The sequence below is a fragment of the Schistocerca gregaria genome, unplaced genomic scaffold, assembly GCF_023897955.1.
Source record: "Schistocerca gregaria isolate iqSchGreg1 unplaced genomic scaffold, iqSchGreg1.2 ptg000285l, whole genome shotgun sequence".
Lineage (NCBI taxonomy): Eukaryota > Metazoa > Arthropoda > Insecta > Orthoptera > Acrididae > Schistocerca > Schistocerca gregaria.
This window is the reverse complement of record NW_026061775.1, coordinates 10,392,500-10,396,096: the sequence shown is the minus strand read 5'-3', so window position 1 is coordinate 10,396,096 and position 3,597 is coordinate 10,392,500. Positions and strand designations below refer to the sequence as shown.

Below are 3,597 nucleotides of genomic sequence, written 5' to 3'. Positions count from 1 at the left end.
TTAATCCCAGGGTCGTGGGTTCGAGCCAGACGCTGGGCGGAACGGAATTTTGTTCCGCTGCAGGTGTAAATCACCGTTTTTCTGATTAACGAGATTTAATGGAAATAGCAACTTTAAACTTTGCCTACGTCTCTGTCAGTCGCAAGGGAACTGTATTTGAAGGTGAAGGTGATTTTGTAGACATGTGTGAAAGACATGTTCTGAAATGCAAGTGTTGTTGTTTGGAGAGCACATCGGTTACGTGTCAGATGTGTAGCCAAGCAGTAATTTGTCGCCATAGCTGCAAATATTAGCTGGTAATATGAAGTGTTGTCAGCTAAAGTCTGATGATGCAGACGACCGTAAGGACGAAGTACCAACGAGTACCGCTAGGCAGCGCCTCTTTAGCTCAGTGGTAGAGCACTGGTCTAATAAACCAGGGGTCGTAAGTTAGATCCTCACAGGAGAAAGATGAATTTTGGAAATCAGTTGCGCGTCGTGGCCGTATTGCAAACAGTACCTGTGATGACGAACAATTAGCGACAGGCGTTTTTTTAAGAATTACTCTCAGATGCGATTAAGGCGAATGGCGCAGATAAAGCATTTGCCAAAGCGGTACAGCATAAGGTGGGACGAGGCAGTCTGAATTACATTTTATAGATGTATTTCTCACATATCTCAGAGCCTCTCGCGATATTCGTCGTCGTCGTCGTCGTCGTCGTCGCCGCCGCCGCTTCTGCAGAAGTAGCAAATGGCAATCGTAGCAAATGCGGCGAGGGACGCCCTGCCTTCGATTCCCAATGCACAAAGTGTGTGGTCTTGTTTCTCAGCATAAGGTGGGACGAGGCAGTCTGAATTACATTTTATAGATGTATTTCTCACATATCTCAGAGCCTCTCGCGATATTCGTCGTCGTCGTCGTCGTCGTCGCCGCCGCCGCCGCTTCTGCAGAAGTAGCAAATGGCAATCGTAGCAAATGCGGCGAGGGACGCCCTGCCTTCGATTCCGAATGCACAAAGTGTGTGGTCTTGTTTCTCAGTCTATATTTGGTCGGTCACGTCAGAGGTTGAATGTAACGAATGGGTGGGAAAGAGCAAGGGGCAGCGGCTGTGCAGAACGAAAACACAAATCCTCAGGGGTGTGAGCGTTTCGAGATGAGTCGTATACATGTAAATGTTGGTCGTCAGTGACCGTGTGGCCTAATGGATAAGGCGTCGGACTTCGGATCTGAAGATTACAGGTTCGAATGCTGTCACGCTTGTGTTTTTCCAGTTCTGAAAAAGAAACGTAACGTTTTAATGTAGCAATTGAGCAGTACGAAACAGTCTGAATGTTGCTGTTGACCATTTTTTGCTTGGAGATGCTCTTGAGCTTGAAACACACACAACAAGACCGGTGTTAACTAGCGAAATTGTCGGCAGAGTGCCGACACAGCGAGTTTTGACTATCACTTGCACATCTAAAACAACGTCGGAAAGTAACTCGTTCGGCTTTTGAGTCACATAAAGTATGTGTGTTAATTTTGACGCCACTAGCTCTGCATGTTGTCATGCAATTTCTTTACCTCTCAGAAATGATTATGACATAAAAGTGAAGTACGTGACGAGTGTGACGTTAGGAAAACATTAGGCATCATGGAGAGATTCTGTATTGGACCACCCAACCCAACCGAGTACTGTGTGACGTGCTACCCGGCAGGTATTCACCGAGGTAGCCGGCTAGCTCAGTCGGTAGAGCGTCAGACTCATAAACCCAGGGTCGTGGGTTCGAGCCAGACGCTGGGCGGAACGGAATTTTGTTCCACTGCAGGTGTAAATCACCGTTTTTCTGATTAACGAGATTTAATGGAAATAGCAACTTTAAACTTTGCCTACGTCTCTGTCAGTCGCAAGGAAACTGTATTTGAAGGTGAAGGTGATTTTGTAGACATGTGTGAAAGACATGTTCTGAAATGCAAGTGTTGTTGTTTGGAGAGCACATCGGTTACGTGTCAGATGTGTAGCCAAGCAGTAATTTGTCGCCATAGCTGCAAATATTAGCCGGTAATATGAAGTGTTGTCAGCTAAAGTCTGATGATGCAGACGACCGTAAGGACGAAGTACCCAACAGTACCGCTAGGCCGCGCCTCTTTAGCTCAGTGGTAGAGCACTGGTGTAATAAACCAGGGGTCGTAAGTTCCATCCTCACAGGAGAAAGATGAATTTTGGAAATCAGTTGCGCGTCGTGGCCGTATTGCAAACAGTACCTGTGATGACGAACAATTAGCGACAGGCGTTTTTTTAAGAATTACTCTCAGATGCGATTAAGGCGAATGGCGCAGATAAAGCATTTGCCAAAGCGGTACAGCATAAGGTGGGACGAGGCAGTCTGAATTACATTTTATAGATGTATTTCTCACATATCTCAGAGCCTCTCGCGATATTCGTCGTCGTCGTCGTCGTCGTCGTCGTCGTCGTCGTCGCCGTCGTCGTCGTCGTCGTCGTCGTCGTCGTCGTCGTCGTCGTCGTCGTCGTCGCCGCCGCCGCTTCTGCAGAAGTAGCAAATGGCAATCGTAGAAAATGCGGCGAGGGACGCCCTGCCTTCGATTCCGAATGCACAAAGTGTGTGGTCTTGTTTCTCAGTCTATATTTGGTCGGTCACGTCAGAGGTTGAATGTAACGAATGGGTGGGAAAGAGCAAGGGCAGCGGCTGTGTACAACGAAAACACAAATCCTCAGGGGTGTGAGCGTTTCGAGATGAGTCGTATACATGTAAATGTTGGTCGTCAGTGACCGTGTGGCCTAATGGATAAGGCGTCGGACTTCGGATCTGAAGTTTACAGGTTCGAATGCTGTCACGCTTGTGTTTTTCCAGTTCTGAAAAAGAAACATAACGTTTTAATGTAGCAATTGAGCAGTACGAAACAGTCTGAATGTTGCTGTTGACCATTTTTTGCTTGGAGATGCTCTTGACCTTGAAACACACACAACAAGACCGGTGTTAACTAGCGAAATTGTCGGCAGAGTGCCGACACAGCGAGTTTTGACTATCACTTGCACATCTAAAACAACGTCGGAAAGTAACTCGTTCGGCTTTTGAGTCACATAAAGTATGTGTGTTAATTTTGACGCCACTAGCTCTGCATGTTGTCATGCAATTTCTTTACCTCTCAGAAATGATTATGACATAAAAGTGAAGTACGTGACGAGTGTGACGTTAGGAAAACATTAGGCATCATGGAGAGATTCTGTATGGGACCACCCAACCCAAACGAGTACTGTGTGACGTGCTACCCGGCAGGTATTCACCGAGGTAGCCGGCTAGCTCAGTCAGTAGAGCGTCAGACTCATAAACCCAGGGTCGTGGGTTCGAGCCAGACGCTGGGCGGAACGGAATTTTGTTCCGCTGCAGGTGTAAATCACCGTTTTTCTGATTAACGAGATTTAATGGAAATAGCAACTTTAAACTTTGCCTACGTCTCTGTCAGTCGCAAGGAAACTGTATTTGAAGGTGAAGGTGATTTTGTAGACATGTGTGAAAGACATGTTCTGAAATGCAAGTGTTGTTGATTGGAGAGCACATCGGTTACGTGTCAGATGTGTAGCCAAGCAGTAATTTGTCGCCATAGCTGCAAATATT

General features: G+C 46.6%; 1 non-coding gene across 1 annotated transcript; it reads left to right on the top strand.

The window, feature by feature from the left end:
- The first annotated feature begins 377 nt into the window (after positions 1 to 377).
- On the top strand, positions 378 to 449 carry Trnai-aau (transfer RNA isoleucine (anticodon AAU)). Its single transcript has one exon. It is a non-coding gene; the product is annotated as a tRNA-Ile (tRNA).
- The last annotated feature ends 3,148 nt before the right edge of the window (positions 450 to 3,597 follow it).